The sequence below is a fragment of the Mustelus asterias genome, chromosome 3, assembly GCF_964213995.1.
Source record: "Mustelus asterias chromosome 3, sMusAst1.hap1.1, whole genome shotgun sequence".
NCBI classification, from domain to species: Eukaryota; Metazoa; Chordata; class Chondrichthyes; order Carcharhiniformes; family Triakidae; genus Mustelus; species Mustelus asterias.
Genome location: NC_135803.1, coordinates 134,101,701 through 134,125,168, shown reverse-complemented (window position 1 = coordinate 134,125,168; position 23,468 = coordinate 134,101,701). Strand labels below are relative to the sequence as shown.

Genomic DNA, 23,468 nt, shown 5'->3' with positions numbered 1-23,468 from the left:
GCCACAATCCCACCCAGGCCCTATTCCTGTAACCCCTCATATTTACCCTGCTAATCCTCTGACACTAGGGTCAATTTAGCATGGCCAATCAACCTAACCCACACATCTTTGGACTGTGGGAGGAAACCGGAGCATCCAGAGGAAATCCACGCAGGCACGGGCAAAGTGTGCAAATTCCACACAGTGACCCGAGGCCGGAATTGAACCCGGGTCCCTGGCGCTGTGAGGCAGCAGTGCTAACCACTGTGCCAGTATATGCATTATACTTGTTAATCTAATTAACAAAACCAAATGTAACAATGCATGTAGTTTACATGTTAAGTACATTTAGCAGAATCGAGCATGTATGTCAAATTCAAGGCTCTCCGATAACGGCAGTTGTGAACTGAAATGTCTTCAGTTGTACATCAACAAATCTATACAAGGAAGGGTCATCATCAAATCGACCTTGGATTGAGTCTGCAATTTCAACAGCTTATCTAAATAGGTACTTCTGCTTGTCCAGCATTGCTGAAGAATGAAGTGTTTTCTGGATTCAATTCCAAATCCCTGCTGTCAATGTAAGTAGCATCAGTTAAATGGGATTTACAGAGTATTTGGTGGAACAACAAAGGGCATATTGGATCGGCTTACTAATCATTGGTCATTAAATGACAGCATTGTGAGTACAGAGGGAGGAAAGCTATTGACTGAAGTATATGCCTGCATTCTTCTGAAGCTTTCGAGGTCCAGGTAAATCAAAATTGTTTGCCCAGACATAAAAAAGCTCAATTTGAGTAGGATGGAGATAATTTATTTAAAGTGAAACTACTGTGATCTCTCCTCTAAATGATTTATTATTGTCACATGTATTGGGATACAGTGAAAGATATTGTTTCTTGTCTACTATACAGACAAAGCATACCATTCATAGAGTACATAGGGGAGAAGGAAAGGAGAGCATGCAGAATGTAGTGTTACTGCTAGGATGTAGAGAAAGATCAGCTTAATATAAGGTAGGTCCATTCAAAAGGCAGCAGGGAAGAAGCTATTCTTGAGTCTGTTGGTACGTGATCTCAGACTTATGTGTCTTTTTCCCGATGGAAAAAGGTGGAAGAGAGTACGTCTGGGGTGCGTGGGGTCCTTGATTATGCTGGCTGCTTTTCCAAGGCAGTGAGAAGTGTAGACAGAGTCAATGGATGGGAGGCTGCTTTGAGTGATGGACTGGGCTATGTTCACAACCCCCTGTAGTTTCTTGCGGTCTTGATCAGAGCAGGAGCCATACCAAGCTGTGATACATCCAGAGAGATTGCTTTCTATGGGACATCTGTAAAAACTGGTGAGAGTCATAGCACACATGCCAAATTTCCTTAGATTCCTGAGAAAGTAGAGGCGAATGAATGTTATTTCCATTAGTTTCAGAAGTTTCACACCCTTTGGGTTCAATCTTTATATGTGAATGCAACTTGATTTTTCACTGCCCGAAGTAGCTGACAAGAATGGTGGGTGGGAGTTCAGGGTAATTGAAACTCCAGCATATTGTGCCGTGGCATAGTGCCCAGTGAGTGTGGTACAGAGGTGTTTCATTTAGATTTGAAGTGTATCCATTATGCATGCTATTTCTCAGTGTCACTTATAAATGGGCTGGAGAGGAGTAGGCAATTTCAAGGAATAATTAAATAGCTCACAAATTAAATAACTCACATCTTTCATACTTCAGTAATTTGTTGACTATGTTTTGCTGCTTTTCACCAATTCTGAAGTTAGGATCTTAACTTTCCATGTCCCATTTCTCCTTAAGTTTCATTCACTTGCAACTTTCTGTTCTCTGCAGTGAATGGATTTACCCCAAAGCCATAAGATAAGCTAAATTTGCAAACAGGTGCAGGCAAGATGGAGAATGGTACTCCCTGCCCACAGGCTAATTCTGCTTCTTGTGGTCAATTAAACAGTAGTCAATCTTCCCACTGATGCTGGCATTCTACCAGTGCGGGAGTGGAGGGGTGGTGTGCTCCATTTGGTGGACAGACTGCCTCATAAACCCTGGCAGCTTCCCCACCAACTCAGTGGGGAGGAACCCTCCTAATTGGACTCAAGGCAGGATCCTCCCTCCTTGCCTCCCAAAGCCAATGGCAATGGAACCCTGCAGCAGCAATAGGCTGCCCCGCAAATCAAAACTCCCCTTGCCAGTTCCGGTGACCTCCTGCCAGTCTCAGTTAGCTTGTTCTGAGGGTGGTGTCCATGCCATTTCTCTTCCCATGTGCTTTCCCAGCAATGGCCACTGATCCTGGTGGCGCTGCTGAGACTGAAGAGTTACCAGCCTTGCGATTTGCGGTCAGCTATTGCAGGCGGGTTCTTTTCCCTTAAAGAGACAGTTGTCAAGACAACAGCTTCTCAATTGCAGTGAATCCGAAAAGCCGAGGTGAGGTTGGCCCCGGTTTTCTGCCCATTGTCAGGGCCACTGCCACCTCAATATTACTGTGGCTGATTCACACCCACCAACTATTCACCCTCACCAAATGTGGAAGTTAGCCTTGACGCTTGATGCAATGTACTTGTAGCATCGGAGAATACCCTACCAGTGTGGGCCAGATTCTCCGATCTTGCTCACAGCCGGGATTCTCCCATCCAGCTGCAGTGAACGAAGATCTAGCTGAGCGCCAAATCCTCCGTCCTCGCTTGCAGCAGCAACGGAGCATGAATGGCCGGTAAGATCGTGCCCCATGAGTCAAAATTTAGGAAGGGTTAATATTGAAAGTTATGCTGCATATTAACTCAATAAAACTGACTAAATAAAGAGTTATTGCAGACTGCAGCTTTACAGACATTTGTTTTGGACCAGCTTGTCTTTATTATCTTGTACATTGTTATTACTTTTATAACATTACCAAGTAGAGTGAAATCATAAAGTAATCTTTTTCCAAGGAATATGACCAGAATCCCCATTTTAGACATTCTTTCAGAAATTAAGTTCTACATTTAAGTTTTATTATTTGTCCATGCCACTCAATATTTGAGAGAAACGTTTTGGCCTTTCAAATGTTCATAGATGTACAAGCAATTACTTCTTAAATTGTAAACATGCCGATATATATTATGATGTGGAAATGCCGGTGTTGGACTGGGGTGGGCACAGTAAGAAGTCAAATAACACCAAGTTAAAGGACCTTGGACTTTAACCTGATATATATATCATTACTGTTTCAAAAAGGGTTTGCTATGTGCTTACATTTCCTTTGTAGGAACTAATTCTGAGGACTGGGAAGTCCCTTAGAGTCCAGTTTAAAGGATTTTTGGATTGGGGTTTCGGTTGGGGCTCCCTGCAAGGGTTTGCCATTTTATGATTTCCTCTTCCTTCGTTTCTTGGCCTTTTGGCTAAGATCAAGCGTTAGATCAAGCCTAAGATGGGGGCGCAATGCCTCATCTTGTCAGCTTGGATCTTGTTTGTCTTCCTTGTGGGAACCATGAATTGGATTCAATTGGAATTTGAATTTGGTTTTTGGAGCAAGCAAGGAATGGATTTGCGTTTGCCCGATCCATTCTGAGCATTGGCTTGGTAACTTTAAGAATAGAGCACCCAAAATCATCACCTTCCTCTCTCCTATTAAGGGAGCGAGACCACAAAAACTCAAGATGCAGAATAAGCTTAGAGAAGGCAACATGGTACTACGTAGGATATAGTGATAGGAAAGGAAAGGAAAAGGCTTGAATTAATATAGCACCTTTCACAACTTTAGGACATCCCAAAATGCTTTACAGCCAAGGAAATTCTTTTGAGGCATGGTCACTGCTGCAATGCAGGAAAACGCAGTGGCCAGTTTACACACAGCAAGATTGCACGTTGTCTGTGGAGTACTTTGAAGTCACCAGAGACAACAATTCCTTTCTTCTTTATCCAAGTAAAATATTTCCTCTTATCTGTGACAATAAAGAAGACTAGAATAGGAACTCTTTATGGTTGCTTAATTGGAATGCTGGTGAAGGAAGCAGTGTGGAATTATAGAACTGGGAATGTTTCAAGTCTTTTGAGGGAGTTAAAGAGGCTCAGTGTGTGTGTGTGTTATGACCTCAGTGAATCTAACACAGTCGAACATATGTCATTCCTTGTGGGTGAGACAGTTTTTTGCCAGCTCTGCTTTTCCATCTACTTTCTCATGCCAGTTGTAAGGCAGTGATAAAAGATCCAAGAGAAAACAACAGTTGTTTGCCAAAAATCCTTCGCTCTTGAAATCCCTTACAGCAGTAGTAAATACACCCTTTTGACCCGATAGTTACATGGGGAAGTTGTTCTTCATTCCCTACTGCAACTAGTCATCATGTCAACTTTCTATTTTGCTCATGTGGGAACTGGATTACTGAAGACCTCTTTGTTAACCATTGGCTTTAACTTTTGTAATTTATTCAGGCCTGGGGACTGGCATTTTTAAAAAAGATATACATGCTGTCCTTAAAACTCCCTGGATCTATAGTGCAGAGTGTCCACATGTATATTTTTATAATTTGTCAGGAGGCATATAAATTTCAATACCGTGACTTACTGTTAATAGAAATATATCACCAGGAAAGAAAATGGGGGGCAGGGTGGGACATGTTTCCCAGATATCAGAGAAAAACTCTTGACCTCATGCCAATGCTGGTATTTTATTTGTATTCTTAGAATATTAAAAGCATCACCAAGTTGTGGAACTGGAAAATTTAACTAGCTTCATGACAAGCTAACAACCTGTAAGTATGTTATGCATATTTCCAGCCACAATTTTTACTTAGACCATAAGACCATAAGACAGAGGAGCAGAATTAGGCCATTCGGCCCAGTGCTGATGCTGTTTTCCTTAAGGTGGTCAAAATGCTCTGAAGGGCAACTGATGTGCACTTGACATAAAGCATGTGAGGCATTGAAGTATATCCCATAGCTAAGATTAAAATATTTGTTGATTTGATGACAAAATACATTTAGATTTTCTTGTCAACATGTTTGGTGTCACAACCCAAAAACTGGTTGTCGTTCCCGATGTTGGATGGGTCGCTGTGTATCAATGTAAAGAGAAGAGTTGGGTCAACATGTCATTCACAGTGTACCTTAATCCTAATCTTAGATATCACCACAATTGCACCAGAGAATTTTTTTACTTCCCAAAATAGCCATACATATGACCTCTTTGTAAGAGACTGTCGATCTAGTTTCCATTCATGGTGAATCATACGCGCTTTGCTGTTGTTGAATATGATTCAGTAAGAAATAATTTGACACCGAATACTTGGTAGAGGAATTTGGTGCATTCCCCCATGTCAGGGTCATATTGGAGTGTGGTGCTTTGTGGCAGTACAGGATTTGTAGATGTGCCACAAGGCGAGAACAGGAATTGGTAGGACTTCATTTTTGTGGTGGATCCTTACCCTTTGTCAGCAATTTGCTTGTAATGTCATCATTGAAGAAGTGCAGAAGAGCACTGCGGAGAATTTTAACCCTAATTGAATGACCGCGTTTGAAACGAGGATAAAGGTTAAAGTCTTAAAAATCAGATCCTGATCAAAGTCTACCTCCAACCCTCCGACTTCTGGCTCCAACCGAGATGGGAAGGTGGGGCGGGTGACAAACTCACTGCAGGGAGGTGGATTGGCACCTTAAATATAACAATGAGGCTCTAACTATTACAGAGAGGCTGCAAAGCTCATTGAAAATCAGCTTTTTGAATTTAACTGTGGACGACTTCAGGAAACCCAGCAACTGCCTTCAGGCACGGACCACTGGATCCAGAGCTAAATACCTTCACACCCACCTACTGGATCCAGAGGTAAGTATCTTCAACCCACCCACTGGATCCAGAAGTAAGTACCTTCACACCCACCCACTGGATCAAGAGGTAAGTATCTTCACACCCACCCACTGGATCCAGAGGTAAGTATCTTCAACCCACCCACTGGATCCGGAGGTAAGTACCTTCACACCCACCCACTGGATCCAGAGGTAAGTATCTTCACATCCACCCACTGGATCTAGAATCACTGCCTGGCCAAACTGCATGATCTCCTCCACCTACCGGCTGGATCCAGAGGTAAATACCTTCACATCCACCCACTGGATCTAGAATCACTGCCTGGCCAAACTGCATGATCACCTCCCCCAACCTTTCCTATGAGATCTCCAACTCCTACACCATGCCACCTACTGAGGACTCTGACCTTCCCCATCATCTTCGATCCACCCCTACCCCCCCCCAAACCGATCCCCTTCCCAGGACTGAGAACAGCTATGGGCTCAAATTTTTCATCCCACCCCCTATCCTTTCTAAAGCACCCCTCCCCTCTCCCCCCACCTCCGCCACCTAGAATTGATCTCTCCACCCCACCTCTTTGACAACCCCTTTTCCCCTCAGGACTGAGCTCCCACTTATTACCCCTTCCCTTTGACAACACCCGTTCCCCTACCCTGATGCTATACTCAGTCTTTCCCCCCCACTGGAAGTCAGCAGCCTGCTGTCTGCCGAGCTAAAGCTACAGGTGTGTACTAGTCCAGGCAAAGGCACCTGTAAGACTTGTTCTTCAGGCAAAACCATATGCCTGTTCAGCATGCTTCATTTTAGCTCCAATGAGTACAAAATATTCCCCTCACCTGGGAAATGATCATCGACTCCTCTCAGCAATGGACAGCAAATTGGGTGTTGTGAAAGATACAACAAGCTTGGATCTCGTTGTAATGAAATTCACGGCTGTGGTCACCTTCACAGTAATTGGTAGCTGTGTTCTCACCCTGCTTTTGATGCTGTAGGTCTGCCCGCAACGGCTGACAGATTTCCATGAGCACCTCCTTCGTAAAACAGGGAGAACACGCACACCGTTCCTGGTTTAGGTTGAGTTAAGACAAATGTTCCCTGAAGACGCTGGCTAGACAAGGCCTCTTCCTGCTCTGTCTGTCACAGATTGCTTTCCTCTGTCTCGCCACTGCTCAATCTCTGCCGTGCTGCAGGCCAAGGGTAACCATAGCAACCGTGTCCGGGGTCCAAGTGGCCCGACCAGAACCCTTGAAGTCGGAACCAAGGCAGTCACGTGCAACACTCTCCTTGTTGATTCATCAACTTTGAGCAGCAATAGAAATCTCACACAATTTCTCCAAACTCAGCTAATTCAATCAGACAGCAAGCAATGTGAAAGTAATGGAAGGAGCGATGGTCTGCCCTGCTGCTGAACTGTGCATGTTTTAAAGGGTGTTAACTGGCTGCATTGGTGCCAAATCGACGTTACGCATTTCATGATATGCACACTTCTGGCCCATACTTCTGATGACCGCGCCCACGCCCTCACCAAAATGGCGTACGATGCAGGTCGTACCGGAATTGTGTGTGTCACGGACACCATTCTGGTAACAAAATGGCGCCCAAAGAACTGAAACATTTGGCAGTACGGAAGGGGCGTTTTGTAATTATAATATCAACATTTGCTTATCTCCACATTTTGCCTCTGGGCATCACATTATCGCTTCTGTTTTATTTTGAAGTAATTAAAAAGAAAATGACTTTTCCAACAAGCAAAAGGGTAATTCATAAAATATGCAACCACTAAACAAAGGCCCTGTTTTTGACTCTGTGGATTGTTGTGTTGAGGAAGTGGTTGATAAGCAAAATTTCACTCTAAATAAGTTTCATCTTTCATCAAAATCCATTGTACCCAAATTGTAAGAGGGTTGTTTGACACCTCTTCCTGTTGAGGAAAAGTACAATTATATGTAATGCGTAAAAGGAAAAAACACAGAGATAACAAACTCATTAAGCATTGATGGCCTTTTGACCATTTCCCTTTGAGATACCGTTATCAACTTTAATTTCAGTTTTTCTAAATTCGGAAGCTAAAGTGACAGTTCTGATGTTTTCCTGGTTATGTACTCAATTGAAGGTTGGTGAGGCAATACTTCCCCTTGTCCATATCCATTGTTAACAGTCTAGTTTACAGGATTAACTCAAATGTTGCTGAAAAGAGAGATGTGTTGTGGAAGCTTTTGATCTTGCACTCATCAGACAAATACAAGAATGCCAAATTTCAACGATCGCAATAATTTATACTGCAGTAGAAAAAGGTGCTGATTGGTTGGTAAGTTGACTCTCATTGGCCAAGGCAATGCCATGGAGAAAGCAGTGGGGAACTATAGACTCCGGGTAATTCAAAAAAGGTGCAAGGCTTAAACATATTCCTTTTATTTGCAGAGAACAGATCCCTGTGTATGACACACTGTCTCTTCCAGCAATGAGGCACATTACAAACCTCATAGAATCATAGAATCCCTACAGTGTGGAAGGAGGCCATTTAGCCCATCATGCCTGCACTGACAACAATCCCACCCAGGCCCGATCCCCATAATTCCACATATTTACCCTGCTAATCCGCCTGATGCTAAGGGGCAGTTCAGCATGGCCAATCAACCTAACCCGCACATCTTTGGACTGTGGGAGGAAACCGGAGCACCCGGAGGAAACCCACGCAGACACGGGAGAACATGAAAATTCCACACAGACAGTGACCCGAGGCCGGAATTGAACCTGGGTCCCTGGCGCTGTGAGGCAGCAGTGCTATCTGCTTTGCTGGCGTGCCACCCGTGTTGATTGATTATCTTGAATTGGAGTAGTTTCTCCTGTAATGTAAGTTGTTGTGATCATTTGAAATTTGACATCCGTACATTTATCCTGTTGAATGCAAGACCAAAAGCTTCAGCGCCATGTCTCTCCTTTCAGATATAATTTTGTTAGGCTACATTTTGTAGATTGCATGTTTTTGGTAAATGTAGAATCATAGAATCATAGATTCATAGAATCCTTACAGCGCAGAAAGAGGCCATTTGGCCCATCAAGTCTGCACTGATACAATCCCACCCAGGCCTTATCTCCATAACCCCACTTATTTGCACTACTAACCCCCTAGCGCTAAGGGGCAATTTAGCATGGCCAATCAACCTAACCCGCACATCTTTGGACTGTGGACTTTGGAAACCGTAGCACCCGGAAGAAACCCACGCAGACAAGGGGAGAACATGAAAACTCCTAAAATCTTTCCTTCAGGAGTTAAGGAAAGCACAATTTGACTAACGTCAGGCTTGAGAGGATCCAATATTTCTTAAACATTTTATTCTCAACAAATGTTGGTGAGCCACAAAGTACTTGACATTCTGTTTTTTTCACAAATAATCTAAAAATCAGTCCCATTTTGTTGACCTGGTGGGACCAGCAGAAGGCTGGAGAACCATTAAAAAAATGTGAATTTACTATTTTGTTACTTCATCTAATGATGTTTGTTTCCTGTTCAGGGTATTGCGTTTTTAACCACTTTTATAAACTGGTGACCTGATATGTTTCTTGCATGTTTACCAATGTTATTAGAACCACTTCCAATGGTTCTTAAGGTCTTTCCTCAGATTGCTCTTGTGTAAACTTTGTGTACTGCCTAGGTCAACTATATGTATCACTGGCACAGTGTCTCTTCAATCATTTCTCCGAGTGTTAAACATGTCAATTCGATTCAAGGAATTGATTCTGTGGCATTTTGATGAAAGGTGAAATCTTCATAGGTATACAGTTCTCTGCAATCAACTAATTCATTAAAGTAAGGGAAATAAGAAACTCTTTTTCAGGGAAAGAGATTCCAACGTGATATGTGAGCGGTTGACGGACAGCCTTAACTAGTGTTCAAGGTTAAGTCAGGTCAGTTTGTGAGGCCCCCATCTCGATGAGCTATGTGCCTTCGTTAATTGAACCAAAGAGCGAGTCAATTTTTCATCAGGTAAATCCATTGTAAGTTGCAAGCCTCTAAGTAATACCCTGGCAATAGCAGAGCTGGAAGATTACTTCCAGTCTTTGCAGCTGGTATTGCTAATCTCAAAGGAATACCAAAATAATTACAGATGCTATTGCACAGCTGAAATCATATTAGGCTATTCAACACAGAAGGATCTTGTTTTTTCCAAGTCATATTTGATACTGGTTGTAATACAACACAGTCCCACATCAGTACTACTCCCTTAAGCTCCAAGCCTGGTTCTAATCAAACATTTCATATGTAGAAAACTATTTCTTCCCACTGCATCAAATGTTATCATGATCGGCCATTCTGTAAGCTGAAACCTAAGTCGGGCATGCAGTTTAGTAAATGGTATCTGCGAAAATGCATGTTGGAGTACCACGTGTGTGGCTACACACATGGGATGTTTCTGATTTCCTTTGAAATGGGTGATGTATTATGTGCTTGTAGCTTGAATGTACTTGAGCGCAGACACTGAAAGCTCTGTGTTCTGAAGAAATCTTTGCATATCAGGTGTAACCTGGTCACAATGTGAGTGAGGCATGTCAAAGATTGCAGGTCTTGTGCAAGGGCATAAATTTGCAATAAGCGATGAGGCATAGGCGGTTATTAATGGGCACAAAGCATAAAACAGGGTGCCGGATAGCCATGAAGGCAGCGGAAGAACACAGTGGCTGCGATTTTCCCAAAAAATGGCAAGCGTCATAACGGCGAGGGAGGAAACCGGAGCGATCCGCATCAGTCTGTCCGCTATGGACCGGACTGCAATCATCCCACACTTGGTCATTTTTTGGGAGAGTGGTGAGTTGCGTGGCGGCTCTGGAATGGGCGGGGCCTAAACACGCCGGTGAGCCTGGCTGTAAAGCGGTCAGGCGCCGATTTGGCAAGGCGTCCCAATCTCACAGTGTGCTGGGAGACCTCCTCCTTCCCCCTACAGACATCGGGAAACCCCCATCCCTCATTAGCGGCACGATTCCCCATCCGCTCCCCGACATGGATCGCTGGCATCGGGGCACTGGGGCCCTCTCAATGGGTCCCCCTTCTTGACCCGCAATATGCCCCCCCGCCAACAACTTGACTCCTGACATGCCTCCCCCTCCCCCTTCATGGCTCCTGTCAGGATCCTATTGAATGGTGAAGCAGGCTTGAGGGGCTGAACGACCTACTCTTGTTCCTATTTCTCATGGTCTTATGGTCTTAAATGTAATTGAATTAATTAAATTAAATTAATAATCTATCTCATTTTACTGAAGTACTTCAGCAGCCTGCAAGCAACGAGTCAATAGTCTGCAGCCTGGCCTCATCCCTACATTTCATTTTTCTCTACTGGAACCCAGATTGATTTAGACATTTTTGCTATTGTTACCACTGACATATTATGTCATATATTTGTTGAAGTTCCAAATACAATGTATGCATCGTCCACTTCATAGAATCCCTATAGTACAGAAGGAGGCCATTCGGCCCATCGAGTCTGCACTGACCACAATCCCACCCAAGCGCTATATCCATAACCCCACATATTCACCCTGCTAACCACCCTAACACTAGGGTCAATTTAGCATGGCCAATCAACCTAACCCGCACATCTTTGGACTGTGGGAGGAAATCGAAGTACCCGGAGGATAAATGAGTGGATAAATCCCCAGGACCGGACAGGATATTCCCACGGACCTTGAGGGAAGCTAGTGTTGAACTTGCAGGGGCCCTGGCAGACATATTTAAAATGTCAGTATTCACGGGGGAGGTGCCGGATGATTGGAGGATGGCTCATGTTGTTCCGTTGTTTAAAAAAGGTTCCAAAAGAAATCCGGGAAATTATCGGCCAGTAAGTTTGACGGCGGTGGTGGGCAAGTTATTGGAAGGTGTGATAAGGGATAGGATCTACAAATATTTGGATAGACAGGGACTTATTAGGGAGAGTCAACATGGCTTTGTGCGTGGTAGGTCATGTTTGACCAATCTATTAGAGTTTTTCGAGGAGGTTACCAGGAAAGTGGATGAAGGGAAGGCGGTGGATGTTGTCTACCTGGATTTCAGCAAGGCCTTTGACAAGGTCCCTCACGGGAGGTTAGTTAGGAAGGTTCAGTCGCTCGGTATACATGGGGAGGTAGTAAATTGGATAAGACACTGGCTCAATGGAAGAAGCCAGAGAGTGGTTGTGGAGGATTGCTTCTCTGAGTGGAGGCCTGTGACTAGTGGTGTGCCGCAGGGATCGGTGTTGGGTCCATTGTTGTTTGTCATCTATATCAATGATCTGGATGATAATGTGGTAAATTGGATCAGCAAGTTTGCTGATGATACAAAGATTGGAGGTGTAGTGGACAGTGAGGAAGGTTTTCAAAGCTTGCAGAGGGATTTGGACCAACTAGAAAAATGGGCTGAAAAATGGCAAATGGAATTTAACGCAAACAAGTGTGAGATATTGCACTTTGGAAGGACAAACCAAAGAAGAACGTACAGGGTAAATGGTAGGACTCTGAAGAGTGCAGTTGAACAGAGGGATCTGGGAATACAGGTACAGAATTCCCTAAAAGTGACGTCACAGGTGGATAGGGTCGTAAAGAGTGCCTTTGGTACATTGGCCTTTATAAATCGGAGTATCGAGTATAAAAGTTGGAGTGTTATGGTAAGGTTATATAAGGCATTGGTGAGGCCGAATTTGGAGTATTGTGTACAGTTTTGGTCACCTAGTTACAGGAAGGATGTAAATAAGATTGAAAGAGTGCAGAGAAGGTTCACAAGGATGTTGCTGGGACTTGAGAAGCTGAGTTACAGAGAGAGATTGAATAGGTTGAGACTTTATTCCCTGGAGTGTAGAAGATTGAGGGGAGATTTGATAGAGGTGTATAAGATTTTGATGGGTATAGATAGAGTGAATGCAAGCAGGCTTTTTCCGCTGAGGCTAGGGGAGAAAAAAACCAGAGGGCATGGGTTAAGGGTGAAAGGAGAAAAGTTTAAAGGGAATATTAGGGGCGGCTTCTTCACGCAGAGAGTGGTGGGAGTGTGGAATGAGCTGCCGGATAAAGTGGTAAATGCGGGGTCACTTTTAACATTTAAGAAAAACTTGGACGGGTTCATGGATGAGAGGGGTGTGGAGGGATATGGTCCAAGTGCAGGTCAGTGGGACTAGGCATAAAATGGTTCGGCACAGACAAGAAGGGCCAAAAGGCCTGTTTCTGAGCTGTAATTTTCTATGGTTCTATGGTTCTATGAAACCCGCGCAGACGCGGGGGGAATGTGCGAACTCCACACAGACGGTGACCCAAGACCGGAATTCAACCCGGGTCCCGGACACTGTGAGGCAGCAGTGTTAACCACTGTGCCACCGTGTCACGCCAAAGGGAAAAAGGAAAGTACATTTTGATTACAAATGGTGAATAAACAGAAATGTTCCACTGACTGCAATATTAAATTATAACAAGTCTTATAGACTATTAATTACAAATTACAAATCATGGAATAAATAGCATCAATATTTTATCAAATATCTGTGCATATCGGTAATGGATATGAACTGACATTCTAAGATATGTTTAATAAGGTGTCACATAGAAGGCTTGTTGAGAAAATGAATGCATATATTGTCAAAGGTGAAATGGTGAAGGACAGAAAACAGTTACAGTATCTGGGTGCTTTTTGTATTGGGTACTTCCCAGCCAAGATTGGGACATAAATATGTTTAACTGTTCTGCCCAGGAGTGTACACCATATTAGAATTTGCAGGTAACCCAAAAATAAGTAGTACGGTTAGCTGTGAGTGTACCATTACTATTTCAGAAGGACACAAAAAGCTTGATGGATAACAGAGATAGATGTGGCGAAATGTGATATGATACAATTTTGGAGGAAGAATAGAGCCAACACTTGGTAAAACATTTAAAAAGGAATAGAGGAATAAAGAAACTTAATAGTTCAGATAATAACTCATTTAAGAGTGAGAGGATGAGTTGATAATGCAATGAAAAGCCTACAGGATCCTAGGTTTTATTAATAGGGACATTGAGTATAAAGTAATAAATAATACTGAACCTACACAAATCATTGCTGAGAACTCAATTAGAATATTGCATTCAGGTTGTGGATCTGTTGCTTTAGAAAGGATGCCAGTGTCATGCGGAGATTGCAGAAATTCACTGAGATGATACAAAGAATATGAGGCTTTAAATATGTGGGGGAACGAGAGGACTGGAAGTATTTTCTATCTGAACGAGGATGACTAAGGAAAGAGCTGATAAGAGTTTTGATAAAAAGTACTTCCACTGGTTTGTAAGTCCATGGTTGCAAAAAAAAAGAACTAAAGAATATTTTGCATTTTCAGAATGCCTTTCAAATCCTGTGAATATAGCAAAGCACTTCTTATAGAATTCCTGCAGTGCAGAAGAGGCCATTCAGCCCATCGGGTCTGCACCAACTCTCAGCCAGAGTATCTTACCCGTGCCTTCTTCTCCGCCATATTCCTGTTACCCTACACATTTCCTATGGCTAATCCACCAAACCTGCACATCTTTGAGAGGAAACCAGAGCACCCAGAAGAAACCCAAGTAGACACGGGGAGAATGTGCAAACTCCATACTGAGAGTCACCCAAGGCTAGGATCAAACCTGTGTCCCTGGTGTTATGAAGCAGCAGTTCTAATCAATGTGCCGCCCATATTCTCATCCAACTAGTTACGTCATTTTACCTTTGGTCACTTTTTTGTATATAATGTGGCAGCCTGTCTGCACACACTGAGGTCTCATATTGGACTGGGTTTTCTGTGTCCCCACACGGCATATTTTCAGAAGGGGAGGGTTCACTTAAAATAGGACATGTGCGAATCCCATATCCTTCCCATCTACCCCCAGCTTGCTCCCCACAATTCTCCAGATGAGGTCTCACCAAAGCTCTATATAACTGCAGCAAGACCTCCTTATTCCTGTATTCAAATCCCCTCACGATGAGGCAACTGTATGTGAGTGACATGGTGGCACAACGGTTAGCACTGCTGCTTCATAGCGCCAGAGACCTGGGTTCAATTCCTGTCTGTGTGGAGTTTGCACATTCTCCCCGTGTCTGTGTGGGCTTCTTCTGGGTGCTCCGCTTTCCTCCCACAGTCCGAAAGATGTGCGGATTAGGCGGATTGGCTGTGCTAAATTGAGCCTTTGGGCCTGATTGTACCATTTTCATTCTAAGTGCTGAATCTGGGCGCAATTCAGATCTGACTTGGAAACCTGCTTTCAAGCACCCTCATTAGCACTTGGCCTGAAAAAAAATTGTTAGTCCGAATCACGCTGTGGGCGGGGCTTAGTGCACCCGAAACGATCGGAGCTCTGAACTGCGCCTGCGCGGTTAGAAAAAAATTTGAAAAAGCGCGCTTGTGTCAGATCGCTCCTGAGCTGCAGAAAGTGGAGAAAGCGGCCTGGGAGCAAAAAGCAGGAGCGATGGACCCCACAGTCATCACTGTCCCCCTTATCCACCCCCTCCCTCCTACCCAGACCGATCACGACTCCCTGCCCCCTTCCCTCCCACCAATCGCCCGCAGAGTGGCAGTGGACCCCACCCGCCCCTCCCGTCACCCCCACCAGAGATACATCTGGCCTTTCGCTCCCCACCCCACCAGTGACCGATCAGGCCTCCCCCTCCTCCCCCACCAGAGACACATCTTACCCACCTCCCTCCTCGCCCACCCCACCCCCTCCCCCCCCAGAGAATGATCTATCCTCACTCCCCCCCACCTCCCCAGAGAATGGTCTGGCCTCATTCCCCTCCCCTTCCCAAAGAGAATGATCTGGCCTCACTCCTCCCACCCCACCCCCCCGCCCCCCCCAGAGAATGATCTGGCCTTACTCCACCCCACCACCGCACCCCCCCCCCCCCCCCCCCCCCCCACCCCAGAGAATGATCAGGCCTCATTCCCCTCCCCTTCCCCCAGAGAATGATCTGGCTTCACTCCCCCTCACCCCCCCCCCCCCCCACAGAGAATGATCTGGCCTCACTCCCCCCCCCTCCCCCACAGAACGATCTGGCCTCACTCCCCTCCCCCGCACCCCCAGAGGTAAATCTGACCCACCTCCTCCTCCCTCCCCACCCCCTCACCAGAGAATGATCTGCCGTCCTCCCCCCCCCACCCACCCACCACCAATCTGAGTCAGAGAGCCGTCGGAAGCGCTGAACTTACCGCTTCAGCAGCTGGAGCGCCCAAAACAGATTTTTATTCAGCATGTCCATTTCGGCACGATTCTGGATTGGCGAACGCGGTGGTAAAGGGGGAAATGCTGATAAAGTTGGGCGGGCAGTTCATTAATTCAATTTAAATGCATGCAAATGCATTTAAATCACCGTTGCGCCCGTTTCGGGCACAAACCGGACCGCGGCCATTCCTGGGTCTCGGTAAAGTGGCCATCTGCGCGGGCGCGGATCGCGTTAATGGCCTCACACCCAACCTTACCACGTTTCCGCAATAGTAAAATCAGTGTAGGATAGGGGGATTGGCCGTGGTAAGTGGGCTGGGTTAAGGGGATAGGGTGAGGGGATGGACCTGGGTAAGATGCTCTTTCAGAGAGTTGGTGCAGACTCGATGGGCCGAAATGCCTCCTTCTGCACTGTTGAGAATCTACAGTTCTCTGGTAGAGATTTTATATCATTTGCCTTCCTAATTGCTTGCTGCACCTGCATTCTAGCTTTTAGTGACCCGTGAAAAGGAGACACCCAGGACCCTTTAGGCATCCGCATTTTCTGCCTTACTGCTTTTTTTTACCAAAGTGAATAACTTCACACTTATTCACATTATATTCTACCATGTTCTAACCCATTAATGTTGTTTGTCTAAGTCTTCTTGAAGCCTCCTTACATCCTCCTCACAATTTACGTTCTCACCCAGTTTGGAAAGTGCATCAGCAATAAATATCAGCAAATTTGGAAATATTACAATTGGCCCCCAGATCAGAATCATCTTTATAGATTATGAACAGCCGTGGACCTGGCACTGATCCTCAGGGCACCCCACTAATAACAACCTGCCACCCTGAGAGTGATCCATTTATTCCCAATTTTAGCTTATTCGATAGGGATGCTGTTTGTAACAGCGCTCACTGCACTGAAATGTTAGGCTGCATCTACGTGCTGAAGCCCTGGAATGGATTTTGAACTGGCAACTTATAAAGGCAGAGGCAACAATGCTATCATTGAGCCAGGGAATAAGCTAGAAAGATAGTTCTTTTGGAGAGCCAGCATTGACCACGATGGGCTGAATGGCCTGTTGCTGCCCAGTAAAATTCCATGATTTTAAGAGTTCAATGTAGCAGTCGTACTAATCACAGATTTTAACTAAACAGCTTAAATAAGGAATGGACTGAATTAATGACTAATGGCAATCCCATGCCTCTCAACCTATGTGCTATAATTTGGAGACTTTAGCATGATTTTAAATGTGTGAGTCATGCAGCTGATTGATTGGCCAGGCAACACATTAGGGAAGAATTTATCAAAAGTAAACTCAATTTTTAAATGTGTGGCAATAGTTACTTTCTTAAATCATTCTAGTCCAAGTTCTCCTCCAGCATTAGTCACCACATAATAGTTTAACAATATAATTTGCCACCCTTGGTTTTGCACTTGGCATGAATCCCAGGATTGATTATAGCATTCCGATTTTCTTTGATTTTCAGCAAATTCAGATCCAAACGCAAGCCAGAAATTGAATTTGTTTAGACAACCTTTATTTTCATGGTGTGTTCAATACTTTCAAAATACATAGGCAAGTCTGAGCTGCAACACACAATAGTTTGACAAGGATTCTTATATGAAGTGGTAACAAATTAATTGTGCTTGCTTATAATTAAACTAGGGAGGCAGTGGCATAGTGGTATTGTCACTGGGCCAGTAATCCAGAGGCCCCGCGTAATGCTCTGGGGTCCCAGGTTCGAATCCCACCACGGCAGATGGTGATATCTGAATTCAATAAAAATTTGGAATGAAAAGTGTTATGGTGACCATGAAACCATTGTTGACTGTTGGAAAAACCCATCTGCTTCACTAACGTCCTTTAGGAAAGGAAATCTGTTGTCCTTACCTGGTCTGGCCTACATGCGATTCCATAGCCACAGCAATGTGATTGACTCTGAAATGGGGCAGCACGGTAACACAGTGGTTAGCACTGCTGCTTCACAGTGCCAGGGACCCAGGTTCGATTCCCGGCTTGGGTCGCTGTCTGTGTGGAGTTTGCACATTCTCCCCGTGTCTGCGTGGGTTTCCCCCGGGTGCCCTGGTTTCCTCCCACATTCTGAAAGACGTGCTGGTTAGGTGCATTGACCCGAACTGGCGCTGGACTGTGGCGACTAGGGGAATTTCACAGTAACTTCATTGCAGTGTTAATGTAACCCTTACTTGTGACTAATAAATAAACTTTAAATGGAGGGCAGTTAGGGATGGGCAATAAATGCTGGCCCAGCCAGTGATGCCCACATTCCGTGAATGAATTTTAAAAGAGAATGTTGGAAGTGAGATTTATTTATTAGTAAAGAATCAAGCATAAGAACATAAGAAATAGGAGCAGGAGTAGGCCATCTAACCCCTCGAGCCTGCCCCGCCATTCAATAAGATCATGGCTGATCTGATAGTGGTTTAGTTCCACTTACCCGCCCGCTCACCATAACCCTTAATTCCCTTATTGATCAGAAATCTATCTACCTGTGACTTAAACATATTTAACGAGGTAGCCTCCACTGCCTCAATGGGCAGAGAATTCCAGAGGTTCACTACCCTCCTCAAGAAGTTCCTCCTCAACTCTGTCCTAAACTGACTCCCCCTTATTTTGAGGCTGTGTCCACTCGTCCTTGTTTCCTTTCTAAGTGGAAAGAATCTCTCTGCCTCTACCCTGTCTAGCCCCTTCATTATCTTATATGTCTCTATAAGATCTCCCCTTAGCCTTCTAAACTCCAACGAGTACAGGCCCGGTCTACTCAATCTCTCCTCATAAGCTAACCCCCTCATCTCTGGTATCAACCTGGTGAACCTTCTCTGCACTCCCTCCAAGGCCAATACATCCTTCCGCAAATAAGGGGACCAAAATTGCACACAGTACTCTAGTTGTGGTCTCACCAGTACCCTGTACAATTGCAGCAAGGCCTCCCTGCTTTTATACTCCATCCCCTTCGCGATAAAGGCCAACATTCCATTTGCCTTCTTGATCACCTGCTGCACCTGCAAACTGAGCTTTTGCGATTCATGCACAAGGACCCCCAGGTCCCTCTGCACAGTAGCATGTTGTAATTTTGCACCATTTAAATAATAGTCCATTTTACTATTATTCCTTCCAAAGTGAATAACCTCACACTTGTCAACATTATACTCCATCTGCCAGATCCTCGCCCACTCACTTAACCTATCCAAATCTCTCTGCAGACTTTCCGCATCCTCCACACAATTCGCTTTCCCACTCATCTTTGTATCATCCGCAAACTTTGTTACCCTACACTCGGTCCCCTCCTCCAGATCGTCTATGTAAATGGTAAACAGTTGAGGCCCCAGCACCGATCCCTGCGGCACGCCACTAGTCACCAACTGCCAACCAAAAAAGCACCCATTTATTCCAACTCTCTGCTTCCTGTTAGATAGCCAATCCTCAATCCACGCTAACACTTTACCCCCAACTCCGTGTACCCTAATCTTCTGCAGCAGCCTTTTGTGAGGCACCTTATCGAACGCCTTCTGGAAATCCAAAAACACCACATCCACCGGTTCCCCTCTGTCAACTGCACTCGTTACATCTTCATAAAAATCCAGTAAATTCGTCAAACACGACTTTCCCTTCATGAATCCATGCTGCGTCTGCTTGATCGAACCATTTTTTTCCAGGTGTCCTGCTATTTCTTCTTTAATGATGGATTCCAGCAATTTCCCAACTACGGACGTCATCACCATTGATTGCACAAATATCTTTGCACTGTCAGTTTGCCTAGTTGACAACAAGTCATAGAGGATCCAGGATGTTCTCCAGATGAGTATTGAATAAGTCAAAGCCATCTTATTTGAGTCCTGCAAGATTTATGTACAGTCTCGATAATGACTTTATCCCTTTCCGTGCTAATATCTAAAGATGAACCAGATGATTTACAAAGCCCATGTCCTACACACATTCCAACATGTCAAACTCCCATTGTCTGTATCCTGCACTAAACGTATCCCACAGATCCTGTTCTTCCTCATGACTGCTTCCCTATCTCCAGTTGCACTAATTTCAAATCCTTATCCATTTTTATAAACTGCTTCATGGTTCGTCCCACACTAGATAGTGACGGTACACTTCCTTCCCCCACATCATATAATTCTTTCACTTTTCATTTATATGGATTCTCCTTGTGTTTCTGTTTTTGTGACAGAACTTTCTCCCATCTTGGCTCTACGCTCTCACATTCCCTACCTAAACCTCTTTGCCACATTACTTCCCTCCCTACCGTTAAAAAACCTTTTCAAAATCTAATGTGCCTTTAGTTAAATCTCCTAAATCTATTTTTTATTCATTTCCAGAATGCGGGTGTTGCTGGCAAGGGTAGCATTTAATCTGCATCCCTATTGCCCTTGAAAACATAGTGACATAGTGGCAAGCCCCTTTGCATTCTATGTGATGTGAATATGCCCACATCACTTTTAGGGAGAGAGTTCCAGGATTTTGATCCATTGACGATGAAGGAACAGTGATACAGTTCAAGATGGTGAGTGACTTGGAAGGAATCTTACAGATGGTGACGTTCCCATGCATCTGCCTCCCTTTTGCTTCTAGGCATTAGATCTCACAAGTTTGGGAGGTGCTATTGAAGAAGCCTTAGCAAGTTGCTGCTTTCTATCAGGTGGATGGTGTACACTGCAGCCACTGTGTGATAGTGATGGGATTTTAAAATTTATTTTTATTCATTCATGGGACATGGGCATCGCTGGCTGGCCAGCATTTATTGCCCATCCCTAGTTGCCCTTGAGAAGGTGGTGGTGAGCTGCCTTCTTGAATCGCTGCCGTCCATGATCTGTGGGTTGACCCATAGTGCCGAATGCATGTTTAAGGTGGTGAATGGAGCACCATCGGATGGATGGTATCAAGCTTCTTGGACGTTGATGGTGATGCAATCATCTAGGCAAATGCAGGGTATTCCATCGAATTTCTGAGTTGTGCCTCATAGTATAGTTTATTGCAAGATCTCAGTATTTTGTTATATTGACCACTCTGCTGCCCTCTCTGTTGGGGAGGTGTAAATAAAGTTAGTTTTGTAATGGCTGCCTGCTGTGAATCCACATATTAGTCTTTCCCAGTGTGGCACAAACATGCCTTGTAGTTGTGGAAAGGCTTTGGGGAATCAGGAGGTGAGTCATTTCACGCAGTATAACAAGCCTTTTGGCTGGCCTGCTCTTGTAGCAACAGTATATATGGCTGGTAGTGTTGAGATTCTGGTCAATGGGAGCCTGTCGGATGTTGATGTTGGAGGATTCAGTGATGGTGACACCATTGAATGTCAATGGTTAGACTCTTTGAGGGGAATTTTCCTGTCCTGCCCACCACGGGAATCGTAGCGGTTGGGGAGGGCTGTGAGGGGGCGGGGGGGGGGGGGGGGGGGCGGTTTGGACCATGCAAAGGGCCGTTGACCTCGGATGGAATTTTCCGGTTTTGGGGGGAGTGCGGTCGGAAAATTCCACCTCTTGTTTTTGGCGATGTTCTTTGTCTGGCATTTGTAGCACAAATTTTAGCCACCGCTTATCAGCCCAAGCCTGAATGCTGCCCAACTCTTGCACACACAGGCACAACCACTTCATTTTTTGAGGAGTTGTGAGTTGAACTGAATACTCTGCAATAATCAGCGAACATCACCATTTCTAAACTTGTGATGGAGGAAAGATCATTGATGAAGCATCTGAGAATGGTTGGGTCTAGGACACTGCCTTACTGTGATGTCCTAGGGCTGGGATGATTGGCCTTCAACAACCATCATCCTTTGTGCTAGGTGTGACCAGCCAGTGCAGTGTCTTCTTCCAATTCCCGTTAACATAAGTTTTTCCAGAGTTTTTTAATGCTAGACCCAGTCAAATATGACCTCGATGGGTCAAAATCAGCCTGAAAGACGTGCTGGTTAGGTGCATTGGTCATGCTAAATTCTCCCTCAGTGTACCTGAACAGGTGCCGGAGTGTGGCGACTAGGGGAGTTTCACAGTAACTTCATTGCAGTGTTAATTAAGCCTACTTGTGACACTAATAAATAAACTTAAAATTTAAAAACTTAACTCATCCAATCTCTGGAATGGTCCTTAATGAAATCTGGAGCTCAGTGAAGCCTGAACTCAGCAGCGTTGAGCTGGTAATTTGTAAGCAAAACTTGATAATGTTGTCAACTACTCCTTCCACCATTTTGCTGGAAGTTGAAAGTGGACTGATGGGTTGGCATTTTTTTGGATTGGATTTGACCTGTTTTTTGAGGACAAGCCAAAACTGGGGGCTCAATTCTCCCACGAGCTCATGGGAAAACGGTGCTCGGGCTGGAGAATTGCAGGGGGGGAGGGACAATATCGTGTTTAGCACCGGCGAGAGCCCCTTTTGGGATTTTCTCAGTCCTTGTGCCCTGACATAATCTGGTACATGCCCAGCCCTTTAAAGAGGGTGCCTCGATCCCTGAGGGACCGGCCTTGAGGACACTTTTGGTCTCCACTCCAAAAAGAAATTCTGAGTGTTGGATAATTCAGTGAAGATCTCCCCAGGCTCCAGAAAAATTTCTCAGTGTGGTTGAATTGCGAATGAATACATCCACTCTCTCAATGGGAATCTCATTGGTTTTCCTGCTGGGTACAACATTTAAAGATTTTTGGGGAGAATTCCACGCTAACTACTTTTTGACTTAGAATCCCTACAGTACAGAAGGAGGCCATTCAGCCTATTGAGCCTGTACTGACAACAATTCCATGCAGACCCTATTCCCATAACCCCATACATTTACCCTGCGAATCCCCTGACACTAGGGTCAATTTAGCATGGCCAATCTTTGGACTGTGGGAGGAAACCGGGGGACCCGGAGGAAACCCACACAGACGCGAGGAGAAAGTGCAAACTCCACATAGACCTGAGCCAGAATTGAACCTGGGTCCCTGGTGCTGTGAGGCAGCGGTGCTAACCACTGTGCCACCGTGCCGCCCTCACCAGGTGGATGCCAGTGTTGTAACTTTTGCCACCGAGACATATCTGTCCTAACTGAAAGCCCATAGAATGTTTTGTAGATTTAGTAATACTTGCAACAATGAGATTGCTGATGCAACTTATTCCAAAATTTCCTGCCTTTGTTACTTGAATATGTTTCAGTAAACAAAGTGGCAAATCAGAAACAATGCAGTTAATGGCCATTGTACACTACATCCATAGAAATGGATTTTTCAGCTTAAAGGCTGTTAGTGTTGCCAAACTCTGTGCATCGCAAGCAGAAAAACACCACTTATTAATAATTAGTCACTGTAAATGCTGTACTGAATATTTTCTGAAATGCACATCAATTTTATTGTGTCACTGCAACATAGAAATTGGCTATTTTATCACTTCACAGAAAAAAAATGACAGTTTTTGTGAACAGAGCTGTTTAAATTACTGATGGCAACTAGAAAAGAGAAGTTGTGTGTGCCTAGCATCAAATATATTGCTAAATATTCCAAATATTATTTTCTGGTGTGTTTCTGTTTGATGCAGAAACAAATTTTGATGT

General features: G+C 44.6%; 1 protein-coding gene and 1 pseudogene across 4 annotated transcripts in view; both read left to right on the top strand.

Annotated features, from left to right (window-relative positions):
• Nucleotides 1-23,468, top strand: part of fbln2 (fibulin 2) — a 235,781-nt gene that overhangs the window by 16,195 nt on the left and 196,118 nt on the right. The window lies entirely within an intron of this gene.
• LOC144491931 (U2 spliceosomal RNA) lies at nucleotides 3,335-3,561 on the top strand (annotated as a pseudogene).